A 21,424-nucleotide genomic window follows, 5' to 3' on the forward strand; every position below is an offset into this window, starting at 1 on the left:
ACTGACAGGTACAAGTAGACTTGGAGCTGAGAGCAGAGCCCAACGCACAGGCCCTGAATCATGACCGTGAGACCAGGACCTGAGCCAAAACCAAGTGTTGAGGCTCAACTGATGAAAGCCGCCCAGACCCTCCTCTAAAATCTGTTTTTACTGTGCTCTGACACTGCGTGTGGAAATTGCGAATATCTATAGAATTCGCCATGAAATCTCCTGGGCCGGGTGGTTTTCAGGTACAGATCTTGGAACATCTTCTCAATGTGTTTTATGAAAATTAATCTGTATTTTCTATTTCCTTTTTCCCATTTCTCTAATTTTGGTCACTTATTTATTTATTTATTCGGTAATCTCTACACTCACTATGGGACTCGAACTCACAACCCGAGATCAAGAGTTGCACGCTCCTCCCATCAAGCCAGCCAGGTGCCCCATCTAATTTTGGTCACTATTGTTTATAGAGGAAATCGCCTGTTTTGTACTGATTCTTGAATTTGGGATATTTCATTTAGTTATTCTCTTTAGTCTTTAACGTTATGTCCTGTCCTTTGACATGTCAAACGTTGTTCACATGTCTTTGCTCTCTTTACTAAATCTACATTTTTGTTGCCGTTCTTTGCTTTTTATCTTACTAATTCATGCTTTCTTGTTCACATATTCTGTTCTTGGGCTTGTTTTTATTTCTTTATGGCTTCTCAGGGTGAAAATATAACTCATTTATTTGCAGCCTTTCCTGTTTTCTTGAGAATGTAGGTAAGGCTGTTTCTTCCAAAGGCCATTCTGTAGATACACTATGCTTCTGTACATACTGTTTATTTTATTTTTATTTTTCCCCTTTTTTAAAAGTTTTAGTTTAAATTTCAGTTAGTGTGCATTGTTGGGTCAGTGGCTCTGGGAGGGCAGGAGGAACAATAGAAATGACCACCGGGGCTGCCATCTTCCAGCCTCCCCACCCCCCTTTCCTTAACCCTTGATTCTCCCGCCAAAAGGATGTATGCCCAGGTCATGTCTCCACAGGTAACCTGATACCTATGCAGGAAACAGAAGTATTAGGACCCCCACCCCATACCCTCTGATCCCCAAATACCCTACCATGTATGGATGTGAACCAATGCCCTGCCTTGGCCTGATAAAAGACCCCCACCAACTCCCTCCCTGTTCTACTTCCCCGACTCCGCTTTCCAGAGTCACGGAATCTTGCCCGAGGGTGCCCACCTCCTCCTGGTGCGACTTTCCTGGCTCCCCTTTTCCTAAGCCCTGAAACTTCGCCGGAGAGTGCCTTTAATAAATCTTGCCTTGTGCCTACCTCACCTGGTGTCATGTTTATCTCGTCTCTAAAATCTTATATGCCTTTATCTGGTCTATAAAACCTTATATGCATGTAGTGTAATATTGGCTTCAGGTGTACAATATGTTGATTCAAGCCTTCTGCACATCACTTGTGTTCATCACAAGGGCCCCCTTCATCCCCACCCCCTATCTCACCTGTCCCCCTGGTAACCATCTGTATGTTCTCCAGAGTTAAGAGTATGTTTCTTGGGGCGCCTGGGTGGCTCAGTCCGTTAAGCGTCTGCCTTCAGCTCAGGTCATGATCTCTGGGTCCTGGGATTGAGCCCCCACGATGGGCTGCCTGCTCAAGGGGGAGCCGCTTCTTCCTCTGCCTGCTGATCCCCCTGCTTGTGCTCTTTCTGTCTCTCTCTCAAATGAATGAATAAAATCTTTAAAAAAGTTTATTTTGAAAGAACTATAGTTTCATAGCAAATTGTGGGGAAAAAAGTAGTACGGAGAGATTCTGTGTCCCTTTTACCCAGTTTTCCCTAATGATAATATTTGGCATAGTTATGCTACAACAGTGTATTCGTTTTCTGTTGCTTATAGCAAGTTGCCATAAATGTAGTGGCTCAAAACAACATCCGTGTATTAGCTCATGGTTCTGGGCACACTGGCTGGACTCTGCTTAGAGTCTCACAGGCTAAAATGAAGTTTAGTGAAGCCTGGGGTCTTCTTCAAGCCCATGTGGTTGTGCACCAACTCAGTTCCTCGTGCTTGTAGGACCTAGATGCCTGTTCCCTGTGGGCTGTTAGCCACGGGCCATTGTTAGCTCCTGGAAGTTGCTGCTTGACATGCTGTTATCACCTTGTCTGGCTTCAAAGTCATCAATGGAGTTTAAATCTCTCTTACTTTTTGGGATCTCTCTCACTAGGAAAACTCTGTTGTTATTGTTTGTTTGTTGTTTTTAATGGGATCACACAATTAGATCAGACCCACCCAGGTGGTGGTGGTGGTGTTTGTTTTAAGATCTTATTTATTTACGGGCGCCTGGGTGGCTCAGTGGGTTAAGCCACTGCCTTTGGCTCAGGTCATGATCTCGGGGTCCTGGGACCGAGTACCGCATCGGGCTCTCTGCTCAGCAGGGAGCCTGCTTCCCTCTATCTCCCTCTCGGCCTGCCTCTCCGTCTGCTTGTGATCTCTCTCTGTCAAATAAATAAATAAAATCTTAAAAAAAAATAAAAGATTTATTTATTTATTTGAGAGAGTCAGCACAAGCAGGGGGAGTAGCAGAGGGGGAGAGAGAAGCAGGCTCCCCATGGAGCAGACAGCCCGAACTGGGGCTCCATCTCAGTACCCTGGGATCGTGACATGAGCTGAAGGCAGACAATTCACCAATGGAGTCACCCAGACGCCCCAGATCCACCCAGTTTAACATCTACATATATTTGTATTTGCTTGTTAACAAGAAACCTTTATTTCTCATAGTTCTGGAGGGCTGGGGAGTCCCAAGATCATGGTGGGACAGATTTAGCATTTGGTGAGGGTTCACGTGGCAGAAGGACAATCTCTGTATCTTAAGGTCAATTGATTTGGGTCCTTAATTGCACCTGGACAAGTTCCCTTTTTCTCAATAACATGGCAGAATAATGGGAGTGATATGGAATCAAATTCACAGGTTCTGCTTACACTCAAGGGCAGGGGATCACACAAGAGTGAGTGTCAAGGGCCTCATCCTGGGCTTCAGCCCACCATGAATAGCAAACACAGGAAACTTATGTTAAATCCATAGACTTTATTCAGATTTTACCAGTACGTGCACGTGTGTGTGTGTGTGTGTGTATGTGTGTGTGTTTGTGAGTAGTCTCTTGCTAGCTACAAAAAAATAATTATATATAGCTTGTTAACTGGCTGTGCTAGTCTAGCATTAATGTGAAATGCACCCTTGAGAACTGGGTGAGCTATTTCATTTTTTAAATCCTAGGGCTTTTTTTTTTTTTTTTTTACAAGTCATAGAAAATTTTCTTTAACTATTTCTTTGATTATTTTCTCTACTCCCTTTCTCCTTTTCCTCTAGAATACTTCTTATATAGGTATGTAAATATCTGGACCTATCTTTCTCAACTCTGAAGTATTCCTTTATATTTTCCATCTGCTTGTCTGTTTGCACCCATTGCTGGGAGAAGCCCTATATTTCGCCTTCCGGTTTGCTCGTTGGTCCTTCAGTGGGTCCATTCTGTTATTCCGCCAAGCTACTGACAACATTTTAACTTCCAGAGTCTCTATTAGGTCTTATTAGTGGATGGAATGTTTAATTCTGTCCAATAATAATTTTGCTAATTCTAATATCTCATTATTTTTGTCCATTCATTTTGTTTCTCAGGCATTGCTTTATGTATTTCTAGCATGGTGCAAACATTTGGTGATTTTTGGTTTTATGCTTGCGTTGTGAGGATCCTTGCTCACTGATCTGTGAGTGGTATGGACGTCCTCACACCGTCAGCCTGAGGACGGGTGAGTGGCAGTTTGCACTGCCTGGGACATGGCACCACTTCTGTTTCTGGGGAGGGTTCCCAGCTTGTCTACTGTCCTCTTCCGGGAGCACTGCCCCGACCCCGGGCCCAGGTAACTATTTCCCATCCTCTTGCCTTGGCCTTGACACAGATCCAGATCACTGCCTGGCACAGAGAATGCGATGGTCCCCATCTCTGGCAGAGAATCTAAAGAATCTGGCCAAGTGTCCTGGGGCCCCACCTCTCCCCAAACCCACTCTCTCCTTGGACTGGTTACCAGATTTGCTGCCCTGATGTGCACACTTGGACCCTGTCTTCCATCTTTTAGAAAATCAGGATAATCTGTCATAGATACAAAGTCATCTAAAGGTAATCACATTAGAGGGGGAGAAAACCCCAATCTGATGTGATGAATTTCCAGCCAAATATCGTTCTCCCCTCAAGACTTCGTGTCTGAGGTCTGCCCTCAGAGGCATTAGACACATAGTCACTGAACCCAAGGCTTTCTCCCCAACCTAAACAGAAGGCTTATAAATAGGAAAAGAAACAATTTTCTTAACATGTAAGCCAATATTATTTAATGTTGCCTCTCTCAACCAGATAGAAGTGTCTTCCACACCTCAGAAACAGGCACTAAAGGTTGTGAGTGAAAGTCCTCAAAGTTCTCTTTAGACCAGTCTCTGTACCTTCCGGTGACGTCCCTCTCCCTCATCCCGTGTTTCTCCGTGCTCTCATTTCAAGGCACATGTGTCCTGTGTGTACCGGTGATACCATGTAGAAGGCACACTCAGTGCATCTCAGTTGTAATTTGTGAGGAGTAATTTTTAAAACCTCAAATGTTGGCTTTTATTCTACGATACATGATTTCACATCAGGGCAGTCACGTGAGTAACAATTTTTTACCCTGAAGAGCACACGATGTTTGGCCAACAAAATATTCCCAACCCTTCCTGTTGGTGTTGAGGTCGTGGTCATTACTCCCCATCTTGGGGGCCGGGGTTCACCCTGGGCGCCCCTCCAGGACCATTCCCTGTGGATGACCTTCAGATCTTAGGAGAAAGATCTCAAGGAGACAGTGGAGTCCTAGTAATTCCTATCGCAGCCTTTACAAATTGTTTTTATATTCCCTGATTTTTAAAGAATGACACACTAAAATGGAGAGACTAGCCGGTGACATTTTATACACATTAAATCAGTCCTCAGAGAGGTTTCTTTCTATTTACCTTTCCTTTTTGGAGGGATTCTGTGTGGATGCTCCTTCCTGTCTCCAGTTTCAAAGAGATGCTTTGTTTTGGTTTTGGCTTGTTTTAATCAAATGCTTTATATCAGATTTGATGACGTCTGAGCTGCTTTCGGTGTCCTGTCCTGCTTCCTGGCACCCCTCCCCCATTCAGACATTCCAAGTGCTCGAAAACTTGGAAATCTTTAGGGGCTCGCCCAGGGCACGACTCTCAGGTCCCTGCCCCAACACACGGGGTTATCTGTTCTTTGCAAGTCAGTCTCTGACTCTCTGACTTCTAGGAATGAGGGTCTCCCCAGGTGTATTCCCTCCCATTTTCCTGTCTGCTCCCAGCACCCTCTCCCCACCCATCCTGCCCAAACCCTCACTTACCTCACCTCTGCTTCGCCTCACCTCTCTCTGCCCAAACACCAACAATCTGCAACAGGAGTGACCCAACATTCAACATCCTACGGATAAAATTCACAAAATTATCAACAAGGCGTGCAGAACTAAACCTGCAAGTATGTGCAGGCGGGACGAGGGATGGGGAAAGATCAGCCTCTGCTCTTGGGATGCAAGAGTGGACGCTATGTTTACCATCGGCAAAAACACAAATGAGATAACTTGCCCTTAAACCCCAATTTCTCTCTCTGTTTTCTACATAAAAAGTAAACACCAATGTCCAACGACCTCACACCTCACTGTTTGCTCTCAATCCAGAGAACCAAGAACAAAAGGACATAGCACTTGAATGGAAGGGGAGCCCTCAGGAACTTAGGCTGACCCCCCCCCCATAAAATAACCCACTTTACAGAAATAAAAGTCTCTAATAACTTGGCACAATGTCAATGATTTGCCGTTGTTGGTTCTTTGTTTGAGTGTGTTGTTTCGAACAGAGGAATAAACAGGCAGTTAAAGAAACCCCAACTTACTAATCAATTACATGCAGGTGTTTATAGATTTCTTCTGTTTTAATGAATGAGACTTGGACTTGTGCCATCCTAGAAATGACTGAGACACTAAAAGAACAGCTGATGGCTCAGTAATACTCTTTTGGAGAGATGCTGCCTAGTATCCATTCTAGAAGCAGATCGAGGAGATTCAGTTACTTACTGTGCATGTGGTAAGCATGTGCATAACGACTGGGTTTCTCATTTATAAAAATCCAGATCTAAGACCCTTAAATATCAGAGTTGAAAGAGCAGAGTGGTGATTGCCTGTGTGAAGCCGGCTCTGAAACACTGCCTATTTTTAGGCAGAAGAGCACATTCTCATTTGGTCTGTTTTGACATTTACGACTATTTTTAAAGATCGCCTTGTGCCGGCTCTTTGTTTTGCACATTCTGGAGCTGTCTTTGGCCAAAGCCATCCCTGTCCTGGAGGCTGTGCACCAGATTCAGTTGTCTTGGTCGTGTTGCTCCTGCCGTGGCCGGTAGAGCCATCCCAGGGACAATTCTGCTTGGCACTTCAGCGTTCAACCGTAACTCCAATCAGATGGTGGGACACAGCGCTGCTGTCCCATGGGTCAAGACCAAAGGACACATCACCCAATTGAATATTTTTTTTAACCTACAGAATTGGTACCATATTGAGGACTTTTGGGGGGGAGCTGGGTGTGGGGGAGGAAGGGCTTGAAATGACAAGCTAAGTATAGGTTTCCCATATGTTCCGCTGAGTTCACGGAAGAATCCATGCTGTTATGGTAACACCCTAAGAACCATAAAACAAGCAAGAAGAATCCATTTCCTTCTCTGGGCTCTTTGCTGCTGCCTACAATCTTGGGTCCTAGCGTGATAATGGGAGCCCGAGATTGGGGAAGAGCCCTGCTGCTGGGCTCAGGGTCTGGGGGCTCGGCAGCACTGCTCAAGCCTCACTTCGCTTTGGGTAAAGTGAGTCTGGCACTTCCCAAACACGCAGGGTAGTCGTTCTCGAGTCCTGGTGCCGTGCTGAGGACTCGGAAAGCGTTGTGTAAGTGTGAAATGCTGTACGTTGCCTTTATAAGTACCTATCAAAACAAATGAAAACATCTCATTTAACACACCATATTTAAGTAAACACATTACGAATATACCAAAATAACCCCCCCCAAATATTAAACAACAAATCAACCCCCTGTCAGCGTCTTACTCACTGAATAAATGGAATGAATAAAACGGTAACTCACACGCTTGACTAGGCTCCATGAAATTGTTGACTTTGTTAGGTGTAGCGTGTGATTTCTGCACAGAGTAACTGAAATAACTTCCAGTGCTGTGTTCTCTCTCCCAGCCGAAATCAAACAGATCCGCAAGCTTCCAAATTGGGCAATACAGGCACAAGAGCACACATCGCATTTTCTTCCCGTCTTTCCCTCCCCCGGGACCACACAGGAGGCTGCATCAGAAGATCAGGTCCAAGAAGCCTTGTCTGGGCTCCTCCTGGGCGCCGGTCTGGCCGCAGGGTTTGCAGCCGACAACAGGAGTCCCCAGCAGGAAGAATAGTCACCTGGGGTCGTACTGTGCACGGGATCATAAGTGACCACTGTGGCATCTGGCCCTCCCAGCCCAAGAACACGCTGTTATTATTCCTTAGGCCGGAAGGGGAAACACGGAAACTGTCTCAAATAATCTGCTGTTCATCACCTCGGTCCAAGCTTCCAGGATTCTCATCAGCCTTGAGAGGCATGTGCCGGCCTTCCTCAGCGAACACCACCGCCGTCCCAGAAGAGGACAGGCAAGTCTCCACGGCATCCCACGGGAGAAATTGGATTGCTCCTCTGAGAACAGACAGACACCAAGGCCTCACCAAGCCAATGCCCGAGGTCTGTCACATTCAGCCTCTTTAAAAGGAAGGATTCGGCTCTGCGTGAGCACAGTCGCAGAAGAGCTCGGTGTTTTCAGCCGATTGGGACGGTTTTTTTTTTTTTTTTAAAGGAGTTTTATTTATTTACTTTTTAAAGATTTATTTACTTGACAGAGAGCACAAGCAGGCTGAGCGGCAGGCAGAGGCAGAGGAAGAAGCAGGCTCTCTGCTGAGCAGGGAGCCCGACACGGGGTTCCAACCCAGAATCCTGGGATTGTGACCTGAGCCGAAGGCAGACGCTTAACCGACTGAGCCAGCCAGGAGCCCCGGATCAGGACAGCTCTGATTAAAGCAGATAGGTTTGCCAACTCAGTCTGGGCTGATTTCTAGCTCATTCCTAATATAGCCCTGACCCCATCCCTGACCCCTTCCTCCCCCAACTGCCCCCTTCCCTTCGGGCTTGGCGTAGGCACCCCCTCACGCGTGCCAGTGTGAATGCAAGTAAAACATGCCCAACACCTGGTGTTGACTCATCAGTGGTTGCTTCTCAAGCCCCTGCTTCGAGCATTGGGGAACGAGGGGGCGCGGGGTCCGACGGACTCACCCTCCTAGTGCACAAAGTGGAGACTCTCTTACCGACGGAATGCGGCAGCCGCCTCGCAAGACTCAAGGTTTCAAGCGAGGAATGCCGATTAAGTGTGGATCCGGCAATAATACTTTGAAAGGTCATAATTATAATTTTATTAAGCTATGATCAGGGAGATAAGATAAATGTCATAGAAATGTGCTTAATATTGGATACATATGATATTAAAGAACAATTATGAATTTGTGTTTCTTGTGTACATTAAAATTTGGATTTACGTAAGGGCAGAAGCTGAGTCTAATTTTTTATCTGCTGGATGAGAAATTGATTTTAATTCTTTCCCTGCTAATTAAAGGAAAATTAGAAAAACAAACTACTTGCTAAAGCACTAAATACATTTTGATTACTTATGGATTTATAAGCAGTTATTTCGGTTTTGTTTATTTACTTACTGAAAGCCTAATGATAGGTAAAATCAAGAAGAGGGTAATGGTGAGGGATAATGGGTTTATTCAGGCGGAATGCGGCCTGTTTTCCTACCTTATGGTTGGGACGTGAGGTTTCGGCGCTTGCCCTCTTCACCTAGAGCTGGTGGTGCGGGGAGATGGCAGAGGCAACGGGTCAGGAAGAGGTCAGGACAGTGGAGGCAGCAGGTTCCCATCAAAGTGTCTGGGGAGGCAGAGGAAACCTCCAGCAGAGAGCTAGGCACTGGGGTTCAGCTCAGGAGGAGGACAGGAAGGGGACGGGGTGGTAGCTTGATGGAGGAAGAGGGTAACAGAAGGACTTAATGTAGGTTTAAAACAACCCACATTTATTACAGTTTTGGAGGTCAGAGTCAAAATGGGTCTCAGAGGACAGAAATCCAGCTACGGGCAGGGCTGCCTTCCAGAGGCTCTGGGGAGAATTCATCTCCTTCTGCTGGGGCGGTGCCACTGACTCCTCAAGATTCTTGGCCATCAACTGTTCACCATATTGAGTCCCTAGTTATAATTCTGCAACAACAGTGGATCGCATTAGTACCCTGAGCACCAAAATATATTGGGTTGGTGATGGGTCTGATGTGGTCTTGACCCCTTGTCCTGCCTTGGGAAGGGACGACCTGGCCATGCCACCTGGTCCCCAGTGGGAAGTGACATTTCTTCTTTGTCCTCTGAGCTCCCTCACCCCCTGAGACCACTGGTATGTTAAGCATCAATTTCCCCTCCCAGGTGGCAAGCACTTTGGGGACAGAGGCTCACATCCATTCCTTTGACCTTGACTTTGGCTCAGTGCTTAGTTTACAATCTGACCCTCACTGACGATGTACAGTGCTAATCAGTGAGGGAGTGTTTCCAAACAGCCAACCACTAAAACTAGTGGTTTTTATTTTTAAACTTATGATTTTTAGCAAAATGGACTTTTTCCATGCTAGAAGTGACAACATTTACTCTGCTTTACAAAGCCACAGCAGGTGAGTAAAGATGGTTCTACAAAGAGGACAACGTCTTCCTGAGGCCGTGTTTGTGGGAAAGAACTCGCCAACTTTTCCCCTCTGAAGATGGATTCCCTTTAGTTATTTATTGAATAGCTGTGATCGCAGGCAAAGAAAATAACAGCTTTTGCTCTGAACTAAATATATGAGGAAATGCATTTCATAAGGAAAACTGCATGCAGCAAAAATCACGTTTCCCCCAGAACAGGTGGTCAAGACCCACAAGCCAGTGGGCTGGCCGAGGAGCGTGGGAGTACAACACAGCTTCTGAGGGACGCTGCGAGCCTCTGAGGGACGCTGCAAACCTTGCGGAGAAGGGGGGTTGCACCCCCTCATCTGCTGGGTGGGAAAGCGGGGAGCCGGCTTCCCTAGGCTCTACAGGGTTGACCACACCATCTGTACCAGAAGTGTCGAAGCAACTCAGATTCAGAAAATGTGTGTGTGTATGTGTGTGTTTTAGAAGCACCTATGGAATAAACAGCCTTTATCCTTTCCCTTAAAAGACTGTAGGAAAGTCAGTTTACCATTTTTTAAACATTTGGACACTCCTCTGCCCCAAAAGCCCCCAGTTTTTTTAAATCAAAGAAACTAATGGGAGCTAATGTCCAAGGAGCTGACTTGAACCTTAAAGGCAGCTGAGTGAGTCCTAATGGCCCCATAAAGCACCACCCTGCCCCCACCTAATGCTTAATTACTCACCGGCATGCCTTTGTTCAGCCAGTGTCTGCTTTTACAATGCAGTCAAACAAGGTGGAACTGTGTCCATTTATGGGAAAGTCAAAGGACCAATAAATAAAAAGTTTAATTTCCTGATTCCCTGAAGTCGATGGGGCTTAGAAAATACTCACCAATCCTTCCAACAATGGTCTCTCAAAAAACCCCGTGAGCAGCCGCCTCGTATCAAATTTCATTGCTCATAAAAAAAGAATCAGATAACGTTAAGCAAAAAAAAAAAAAAAGCAGGATACAAAGTACACTGTGTTTACAACTCAAAAACTCTGCTTAGCGCTAAGGATGGAGCCCTCCGATCACTATCAGACCTGGTGACCGGGACAAGATTCGGGAGACTGGTTTCCCTGTTTTCTAAATTTTCTGTTGCTGTATGAGTCCTACAACAAAAAATTTAAATGGATCAGCAAAACAATTAATTGTTTAACAGATGCTGTTACTCAGAGCAACATCATCCCACGAGGCTTCCAAGTCAAGCAAACGTTTTTATGTTTTTCGTGCTTCGAACATGGCCATTTATCTAGGGTTTTGTGAGCATTATTAAGATAAATTCTAATTTTTATCAGTATATCGTAGGCAAATGCAGAATACAAGAAATCGCATTTGTAGACATAAATACAAAATTCAATCAAGTGCCATAGGCCTCCATATCTTAGCTGTCATCTGGCGGGCTGTTGACTCTCCAACAGATGTCCCAAGTTGCCGCCATTAATAAAAAGTAATCCCTCATTAGGTCTTTCCACTTACTGAATTCTTCAAGGTAATTAATGACATTTAGGAAACTTGCCCTCCATAAAGATGAGGCAACGAAGCGGGTGTGTGATTGCGTGTCCAGGAAGAAAGCGGCTGGGGGTACGGCCGCCGGAGGATTCTCTGGACTGTCTACAGGGAGCAGATTCTGCCGGAAATGAACAGAACCGGTTCTCACCCATTCCAGCCCACACGGTCAGTGTGAGCTTTTCCTGCACGGACCCTATCTGCGGGGCTCCGTGCTGGGCTGTCGCTGTGTCTGTTCGCTGGGGAGAGCTGGGGACAGTACACTAGTGGGGGGGGTCTCTTGCCCCTCCCTCCCGTTCCTTCCCGCCGGCTGCGCGGGCTTTCTGCTTCTCGACCACTTCTCAGATGGCCGTCCTCAGGGTGTCCCGGACCCTTTCCCTTCCCGTCCTCTGCCCTCTCCTCTGTCTTGCATGCGTTTTGTTGACCCATCGCTTGTGTACACGACCGTGTCTTCAGCAAAGCTTGCCGAATCTTCCTGAGGCCCCGTACGAGGCACCAGGGATGTGGTGAGAGGGAGAGTCATGTTCCTCTCAGCGTGCCTGTTGCTGGGGGGAGGAAAGATTTAGCGAGATGCGCCCTGGGCAGAGCCAGAGTGACCAGTGGGCCCAGAAGCACATACCCTGGGCAAGTCCAACTGCGAGCTCAAGGTCTCTCCCAGACTGACTCTTCCCCCTCCTCATGTTCCACGTTCAGTTAAAGACACCCCCATCTATCCTGTCACCAGGGCCAAAGCCTGGGGTCCACACCAATGCCTCCCTGACTCTCCTGCTTTGGAAAGTTCCCTCTAATAATCACTTCCCTTCTTTCTCTTCCCACCTCCACCGCCGCAGTTACCCCGACTCAGCTTCCTGCTGCTAACTTTTGGCATTTCCTCTTGCCCCTCGATGGCTACTGTGCACAGAGTGATTGTTCTAAAATTTGTCCAAATGCTGGTGCCCTTACTGAAAAACACTGGAGACTCACATCAACTGAGTTCAGCCTCCAGTCACGGCCCTTAACTACTCTGGTGCCAACTTCCACATACCACCCACCAGGACACTGGTACCTGCCATTTCCCAAGCATCCGGCTCTGGCTGACACCACAGACCCTTGGCTCATGCTATTCCCGTTATCTAGAAGGCTCTCCCCCACACCCCATAGAGGACGTCCTGGAGCCTGTTTACCTGTTGTTCGAGGCTCAGGCCCCAAGCCATGTTCCTCACATTCCCCAGCCCTGTCCTTGGTCGTCTCCTTTCTGACCACAACACAGAATGTTCCAGATCAAGGGGGAGTTGTCTGTCCTACAGTTAACTGCCACGCCTCGACAGCTTCTGGTTACACAGCTGTCCCCTGAGACAGATTTGTGGGTAGTGGTCTGATATCCGCATTTGGTATTCCTGAATATGAAGCTATTTGTCTCAGAACCAAAAACACTTATATTTTAAAAAACGGAAAATCTGAATTAAGACTTGAGTTAGACTCAGATAATTATAGGCTGCAGTACGTTTTCAGATTAAATGAGGTTCCACTCATTGAGAAAACACTCTAACCCTTCCTACCTAAAAAAAAAATCCCTTCAGGGTATCTGAATGTGGCTTCAATGTCTGTTTCCAGGGTTACTAGTGGAATTGAGGGTTTTTTTCTTTTTTCCTTAAATGTTTATTAGTCATTCGTATTTCTCCCAGATGTCATTGATGGAATCTTTTAGCATGCAGCTGGGGAGTGGGGGTAGATGGGGGTCTGGCCGGGAGACTCCTTGGAAGAGAAGAGACAAGTCTCCATCCCCCCACCCGCCCAAGGTGGCACCACCTCCCACCCAGTCGTGCCAGTGTCCCTCCTGCACCTCCCTTTGCCCCTCCACAGCTAGAGCCCGGAAGATCTCGCCTTTTCCCTCGGATGAGTCACTCTATTTGGGACATCGGCCTCGATCGTTCTCCCACAGACACTCAAGCAGGAAGGAAAAGGGGCTTCAGTCCTACACGCTGGCCTGCGGACAGTTGAGAGTACGCCAGGGCCAGATGCAGGAGGTGAAGGCAGTCATACTTTACTGAAAACCGGAACACAGTGTAGCTTCATTATTAAAATGTGTGCATTCAGCCTTCAAAATGGACCCCAGTGATCTACACCTCCTTGTTCTCGTGCCGGTTTGGTTCCCTAATATGCTGAATCAGGGCTGCCCCTCGTGACCAACAGAACATGGCAGAGACGCCCTTATCTGAATTCTAAGGCTGCGTCACCAAAGCAGAGCTTCTGCCTGTCGTTCCTTCTCCTGGAAACACTCACCCTAGGAACACAGCCGCCATACTCTGAAGAAGCCCATCCTGGCCTTCATGCAGAGCCGTGGGCACAAGAAACTGAGGTCCCCAGCCTCCAGCCAGCCTCATCCACTCGAGAGTGAATGAGCCTTGAAATATTCCCAGCCACAGCCTTTAGATCTTCCACGTGGGGGCCCAGACAAACCATCCGTGGTCCGAATTCCCGACTCGCAGAATGGTGGTTTCGCCTCCTTATGTTCTGGGGTCATTTGTGATGCAGTCCAGAGCAAGAGAAATAGCAAAATGGATCCCACTCCAACATTGCCATCACCAAACGTGAGTGCGCCTTGGGGGTTTCAATCCCTAGCGGAGGAGGGTGTCGAGTACGTGCTTTACAGAATCAGAACTACGTGGGGACAGGGCTCTGTGGTGAGGTGAACACACAGCTACCCAGGATACTAGCTGGGACACCCTATTTCTAAGTCTTCAAAGTGCCCGTAGGCGATCATACAGAAGAAGACCACAAGAGGGCAGGTGTACATACTGAAATGCAGCTTCTTGGACTTCCCCCTTCTTCACTCATTGACTTTTTTTCTTTTGCATTTCACTGATGATTTTGTTTGATATTGATCACTGCCCGCAGATCAGCTTTATTGTGAAGAAGTGAATCCACATTTCAAAACCCCACCACCCGGGGAAGGCATTCAGCCGGAGAGCTTCCCAAACAGTTAATTTAACAATGCCATATTTGTATTTCTTGTAAAATATATTTTTTGTAATGAAAACACCTACAATTTCATTACTAAGAAAAATTGAGCTGCTATTTTTAAATGTCAGTGGGATAAACATTTCCTGACTTTATATCACTGCTTGAATGCAGATGTGCTATTTACTCAATCTCATTTATTTCATAATGGGATTAAATAATGCTTCATTATTTCATAATGAACAAAGTAATATTGTGATCTTGAAAAAAGAAGCAATTACACTTACTTGTCTTTCACCTTAGAAACCCTTCCCCCCTCGGTGCATTCTGACATTAAAATGAACTAATTTGTCGGGTAATTTAAAGTCGTCTCTATTTCTCCAAGAAAGATGAGGAAGCAGGCTTCTCAGACCCTGGGGTTTTTCTGATGACAAATTATCTTCTCAAAACGTTTCTTCTAAACTCCAGGTAGCCCGGTGCCTGGAGTGCTTCTCACCCTCCCCGCGCACTGGGCTCCTTGTTTCTGGGCGGCGCCCATCCTTCCCGCCCCGTTCCACAGGGCGGCTGGCCGGAGCCCCTGGTGCTGAGGCATCGAGGCTTGATGGAGGGCCCTCTGGCAGTGTGCCTGGCACCAATCCCGAGCCACCGGGTAGGGTCGCAGAGCTCGGCGGTTGCCAGTTGGGACTTGTATGTCCTGTGATGAGGGGCATCTCAGCAGCCTCTCTGAACCTCGGCTTTCGCATCTATGAGATGCAGCCATGCTGTTGCCTCTCTCCGGAGGGTGCTGTGAGGAGAAGGTGACTGGGGACCATGGCGCCTATGATCAGACACGCCTGGTCACGTGCAATCGCTGCCCAGAAAAGCAGACACTGGCCAGACAGCCTACCTAGTTTGACTTTTTACTGCCCTGCATTTTGTTCTAGGACAATCTTTAAAAAGGACTTTGAAAACAAAGATGCTAGAACAGTGTGGTATCTCCCATACTAGCTGTGTATAACACGTGACCTCCGTAAGATCTTCCTAGAAGCTTCCTCCAGAGTGGTTGCTCCTTTCCATGCTTTTGTAGGCATCTGAAGATGCAGGGAGTATCACCAGGGAGAAGGTCCCACGAAGGAAGCCTTCCAGCCCATTTTCTCACTCCACCTTGGTAGAGAAGGTCTATTACAACAGGTGGCCGCTTCTCAAGCAGCGTGCCTTCTGCCTTCCCCACTGAAGGTTTGCTGAAGGAAGGTTTAGCACAACTGCCACCAGCCCACGTTGGAGGCCACAGTCACGAATTAACTGTTGTGGATCCGAGGTGCGGAGGTGGAAATCTTTTGCTGCAGAGCTCTTGCTGTTTGCATTGAGTGGGCGGGTCCCAGGCTGGACGTCCACATCGGGTTCTTCCAGACTTTACTTCTTCCTAGCCGAGCACACCCAGTCAGAGGTTTCCATAGCGGAGAATTCTACAATGGCACACTTGAATTTTTTCCCCTTGAACATGCCAAATGTTTCTTATCATTACATGGCCTGAAATATATTTTGAGGGTTTTTTTTTTTAAGGTACCAATAGCTTGCATAACTTTTAATGCATGATGGCAAGCGTGCTGCATTTGGACAAGCAGTAAAGTGTGGCTCTAGTTTGAAAGCCCCTTGGGTTAGCCTGGACAAATCCTTTAACCTCTCTGTGGGAGAACCTTTGAAGACTCTCTGTGGCTTTAACGGTCCAGGAGTCACACCTGGCACTTCCCTAATCCCAAGGCAGGTGAGGGAGCTCGGAGGGGCGAGCACCTCTGCCCCATGAGGCTCTCCTCGCTAGCCGGTTCCACCCTCTATTGTGGGCTCGCCGAGGACAAGGACTGTGTCTTATCACCGGGGGATCTGTCTTGGTTCAGTTCTTTCTAACAGAATTTCCTGGCAAGTCTTAAACATGCATTTCCCACAGTCATGGAGGCTGGGAGGTCAGCATGGTTGGGTCCTAGGGAAGGTTCTTCTCCTCGCCTTCTTGTGCCCTCATATGGCAGGGACAGAGAGAGGACGCTCCGCACTGTCACTCTTCTTTAAGGGCACGATCGCCATCATGGAGGCTCCACACTCATGACCTCCCAAAGGTCTCACCTCCAAATACTGTCACACTGTGGGGGAAGGTTTCAACATTTGAATTTGGGCAGGACACAAACACGCAGTCCATAACAGTGTCCCAATAGCCTCACACAAACCCAGATCAATTTCTGACATCACAACATGAGCGGCGCCCCCTAGAGTCATTCAACGTGCTGGTACGTAGTATCATGTATATAAAATACTTACTGAATCAAAGACATAATAAATAATGACGTTTCTGATCCTAAGATATTTTAAATATCTAAAAAAAATTTTTTAAAGGTTTTAATTATTAGGTAATCTCTATGCCCAACGGAGAGCTGGAACTTGCAACCCTGAGATCAGGAGTCTCATGTCCCAACCACTGAGCCCGCCGGGCGTTCCTTCAATAGTTCTATGAAAATTTTTTGGTGTTGTTTTAGAGTAACGTAAAATGCAACACATAAATAAAAAATGACATTTTAAATTAAAGATATGCTTTCAAAGAACTTAAGTTGATAGATTTTTTTTTTTTCTGAATGACTTTAAGCATGACTTAAATATTCTAACAGGCCAATGGTTTATTGATTAGAAAAACTTAGGTATTAAATTACTGGCTGAATACTGCCCTAAGAATCCCATTTGTCTTTAGATTTTAGGGTGATTAATTTGATAAATAGGCACGATATATTTTCATTTTTGTAGCACTGAAAAGCATAATCTCATGTTTGTTTTCTAAGCAGTGATGTTCTAAGAGTGTGTCTGACCCCACAATTAAGCATTTAAATTTTTTTTCAATCATCAATATGCCCCAAATTCAGATCAGTGAAAACATCTCTTTTCACATGTTTTCTTTTTCTTTTTCTTTTTTTTTGTCTTGTTCTCTCAAAGCTTTTGCCCTCCTGGAGATAAAAACTCAACAAATCCTGTTGACTTTGGAAAGTAGTGAAGAAGGATTTCAGTTAATCCAGTGCTTGAAGTGGGACCGGGGGCAACTTGCCAAGATCATGCTGTCTCTGGTTTGGATCCTACCACCCACCGCTCTGTGCCTCCAAACTCTCTCCTTCCCCACACTCTCCCCTCTTCTTTCCCGGCTCAGTTGCCTGGGCCGCAGCGAGCAGCAGGAGTGTGAGTTGAAAGGCCCTGGGAGTTCGCACGCGGGAAGCCAGAGCCCACGGGGCCTCTCCTACTCCCAGCCACGCTGGGCTAAGTCCACGGGAACCTCAGAGACCCTGCATGGGCGTGTGGCCTATGTGGCTGCTGGGGCTTGGCTGCCTGCCTCCTCTTGCACCGTGTGGTCTCCCTGGTGCCGCCCTGCCGCTGCGCACCCCGGCGGGGAGCCTCACCTCCCTGGGGGCCTCACCTCCCCAGCTGCCAATCTTCTCCCCTCTTCTCGGCTTGTCCTGTCGTGGCCCTTGGCACCCAGAGAATTCTGCTGTGGCATCTGCTTTCTGTACTGGGCTGTGAGCTCTCAGAGGGAAGGGAGAGGCTTACTCTTCACTGTACGGTCACCCCCGGTGTGGGGCCGGAGCGTCACGGATGGGCCGGCGGAACGAGTCAGTGAAGGAGCAGACGGCGCAGCGAGAGCGTGCGTGGAAGAGCTCCGTGATCCGAGAAGCAGCATGGGAACAGTGAAGCCCATTAATGACCTCTTTCTGCATATTCTCCAGCACCCCAGGCCTTCCCAGGACGGAGCCGGCTCTCAGCGCCGCCACTGGAAATGAAAGCTTGGAAGGCGAGGCTAGCCAAACTTGGAAGGCTAGCCATGGCTGCTGCCGGTCAGGTGCCCAGGAAGCAGACTCAGGTGGAGTTCGGAGCGAGCCCTCAGGCCTGGACTAGGAGCATAGGGAGGACGTGGGACTGGCCGGGGGCTGCCATGCTGGTGACCTGAGGACACCCCCACGGGGATGGTCCCCATGGGGAGCCCTGAGCTAAGATGGTCCTTTAGATGGGTCCTGACTTGGGCCATGACAGCTTGGCCTTTATCGCCTGCCCTGATCAGATGTTGGGTGTGGGCTGCCCCAGGAAGGGGTGTGATCTTCGGTGAAGGTGTGTGCTAGTAGTGTCTGGGCAGCGCGTGGTTCTTATGGAATCCGTGGCCCAAGAGAGCATGTTCAGAGCCCAGGAGGATGGGCTTGCAAATCCTTACCTATAATGAAGACGGGCTTCGGTGAAGTGAACACATCCTAGTGTATACACGAGGGGCGGCCACCAAAGTGGCTCTTGGACAAGGCCAGTGGCCAAGCCCTTCAAAAGTCTAGGTCAGAGCCTCTGGGGTGCTGGCAATGTTCTGTCTCAGTGAGCACACTGAGCTGTGCTCTTGTGACACAAAGACTTTTCTATATACGTTATTTAAATTACATCTCAATAATGCTGTTTGAATTATTTTAAACGTGTGTAACAAATGTGTCATGGTTAACCTTCCCGCTGCCTCCGATTTCTCCTTTTAGGAGCGAAAACATCAGTGGGGTTTTACTACATGCAATTCTGGCAAACCCCAGATGGAAACAAATATTTCAAAACTAAACTATGAACTGAGCCAGGATGTCAAAATTATCTCTGGACCAAACCCAATGTTCACTTTAAGTGTGGACACCTCTCTATTCTCCACATGAGTTCATTATTAGATTCTCTGTCCCTTGAAGGAAGATGCGAACACTTTTTCGGGGAGGTGGGTCTGAACCATTTCCAGTTCCTCTCCCCACGCTCTCGAGGAGCCCTTGCTCCACCAGGTGCTGCGTCTGGGACAGGGGAGTCACAGGCGCCGCTGGGGAGGGGTCCCAGCCTGGTGGGAGCCTGCTGCACACAGAAGAGCTAAGTCAGTGGCTGAGTTGGATGCACAGAGCAAGGATCGGCATGAACATTCTGGAAAAGGTGCTCCCTTGCCAGATTTGGAGAGATGACTATCTCAGTGCTTGGCGTGTCTCCTGGAAACCTCATTTTGCTTGTGCTTATTTTCCTCCACAGGCCAGGTCACCTGGGCCTCCTCCTGGGCATGGCCCCTACGTGTCAGGCTCTCACCTTTCTCCATGTGTCCCCTTGTCTTTGTGCTCTTTGCCTTATCTTCCGGCGCAGAGATGGCCACTCTGAGACGGCGGCGCTTGCCGTGGGCAGGACAGAGGCTCTCCTGCAGCCTCCGTGCGAAGCCTCCTGTCACAGAGCCCTGTGTGCCCTGTTTGCCTGCGTTCTCTGGATGTGCCCTGTTACATTCGTCCGCTGTCTGCTCCTGCTTTCTTGCCTGTTTAATTTTTATTTTTTCTTTTTTAGATTTTATTTATTTATTTGACAGACAGAAATCACAGCAGGCAGAGAGAGAGGAGGAAGCAGGCTCCCCGCCGAGCAGAGAGCCTGATGCGGGGCTCGATCCCAGGACCCTGGGCTCATGACCTGAGCCGAAGGCAGAGGCTTTAACCCACTGAGCCACGCAGCGCTCTTTCTTTTTCTTCTCTTTCTTTCTTTCTTTTTTTTTTGTTTGTTTGTTTTTAACCCCAGGACTGCACATCTGGCTATCTGGCCTTCCTGCAGAGGTTCATTCCCTGCTCCACCCCTTTAAATCTTCCAACTAAGATTAGCCCCTAACAACAAGGTGGGCGGCGATAGCCGGGGCACCTCAGGGCCTGCGTCGCACCGTCGGCCTGCTCCCAGCGAGCCGACCGCTAAGGACCCCCCTACCTTTTCCCTTCTCTCAGCGCAGTGTTGAGAACCAAATCCTTTGGTTCCGTTCAGACCCCAAACAGCCCGAAGACCTCAAGACTTTCGATGACCTGCTTTTAGGTTTCTCACTTACGTCTGGTCACTGCCTGCTCCCTGCCCGGCCCCTGCCCGGCCCTAGCTCCTGGGGAGGTGACAGCCCCGCCAGTACTCACATGGGCCCCTGGCGCCATCCCCACATCCTCTTACTGTGGTTCGGGAAGATTTGGGATGATACCGTGCAGCAGAGGGTCCTGCGAAGAGAGGAGGGGACTCGACCCCCAGGATAGGTTCCGCGTCCCCAAACGCTGGGGTCCTGTGGCTTTGCTGAGTCTGCAGCAGCGCGCTCCGGGAGGGGCGTCGCAGGACTACGGTTTCCCCATCTTAGAGTCAAAAAAGTTGCTGCAGAGAGTTCTGGAAGCTGAGACTCAGGAATTGTTGGTACCACAGCGGGGTGGTGGTGGGGGGAAACACCTTAAGAAACCTTGCAGCCTGTGTGCACACGTCTTAGTGCAACCAAGGCTGACGCGTCGGCTCTGAGGAGAACAAGAGGCCACCTAGAGCAGGTCCCTGGGCCCCATCTCCAGAGCCAAAGGGACGAGGCGCCTGATAATTTGTAAATTCAAACTGCACAGTCTGCCGTTCAAAATGGTTGACCTCCAGTCCTTTCTTCAGTGCGTTACTAACTTCTCCGGTGCGCACTTGCGGATAGAATGTCGCAGTGCGGGGCGAGGAGGGGACTGGCGAGAGGTCCCCAAACTGACGACGCTGCTCCAGACCCTCCCACCTTGGTGCGTCGGGAGTGGGGGGGGGGGACCTGGTTGATCAGGACGGTCCCCAGGCTTTTCTCTCATTTAGAAACTGGCTAATCACCGGGAGGACTTCAAGTCAGCTTCCCAGTGAACAAATGATGGGAGCCGAGTGCTTTGCTCCCAATGTCACTTTGCTCCGCGCAGACGCTCAGTCCACGTCAGAAACCGCCCTTGCGAGATATGCAAAGAGCCCAAGGCCCCTGAGAAGATGCTCACCATCTTTCCATGCAACCAAAACCACGGCCAGACGCCGCCTCGCACCTGTCAGGACGACTACTATGAAAAAGAAAATGCAAAAGACCAGAAAGTAACAAGAGTTGGCAAGGATGTGAAGAAACCGAGCCCTTGCGCCCTGTTCATGGGCCGGCAGAGTGCTTGCAGGACAGCATGGCAGTTCCTCAGAAAGTAAAAATAGAATTACTTTATGATCCAGCAATCCCACTTCCGGGGATAGATCCTACAGATCTGAAAACAGAGTCTGAGGGGAGCTGTTCGTATACCCAGTTCACAGCAGCGCTCCTCGCAACACTCAAAAGGTGGAAGTAACCCGAGTGTCCATGAAGGCACTGATAAAGACAA

Source organism: Mustela lutreola, chromosome 4, assembly GCF_030435805.1.
Source record: "Mustela lutreola isolate mMusLut2 chromosome 4, mMusLut2.pri, whole genome shotgun sequence".
In the NCBI taxonomy this organism is placed as follows: Eukaryota; Metazoa; Chordata; class Mammalia; order Carnivora; family Mustelidae; genus Mustela; species Mustela lutreola.